Below are 781 nucleotides of genomic sequence, written 5' to 3' on the forward strand. Positions count from 1 at the left end.
TATATATGTTAATACATATTTTTAAATATAAAGCAAAAAAAAACATAAAATTGTCAAGCCACTGGCAAAATCCTCCCCACAAACTCCGCATAAAAAAAAATTGTGAATAACATATATGGTAACACTTACATTCTTAAATATATAGCTAAAAATACTAAAATGTTCCATATAATTCCACTGGAAAAATCTTCCTAAGAAACTTCACATAAATAAAAATTTATAATTAATCTTCTACGAAATAAAAAAAAAAAAAAAAACTAAGTTATAATTGTCTGTAATAAGTTTTCTTTTCCTTTCAGATTCATATCATACCCTATGTTCCATACGCTTCCATACGCACCTTTTATCACAGTAACGCAACTTTCATCTGGCAATAGGGCTGTCAATTTGGCTCGTTGTTCTTGAACAGCTCGTGTTCGGCTCATTAAGTAGCTCGTGTTCGGCTCGTTCGTTAAGCCTAACGAGTCGAACACGAACAAATTTTTAAGCTCGAAATGTAAACGAGTCGAACACGAACAACAGTTTGTTCGCTCGTGTTCGGCTCGAAAAAAAAATTATATAACTTTTTATATAATAATATATTATATATATTTATGTTTAAATTTAAATCATAACACCTCATGTGACAATGTGGTTAGTATCTTCTTTTGTATAGATTTGATCCAGGTTTGAATTCCACACTTTACATCTATTTTTCTCACTTTTAGTTTAATGAGTCAATTTCGAGTTGAACACGAGCCGAACACGAACACGAATATTTAAATCGAGTCGAACACGAACA

This window comes from Phalaenopsis equestris, unplaced genomic scaffold (assembly GCF_001263595.1).
Source record: "Phalaenopsis equestris unplaced genomic scaffold, ASM126359v1 Scaffold001328, whole genome shotgun sequence".
Lineage (NCBI taxonomy): Eukaryota > Viridiplantae > Streptophyta > Magnoliopsida > Asparagales > Orchidaceae > Phalaenopsis > Phalaenopsis equestris.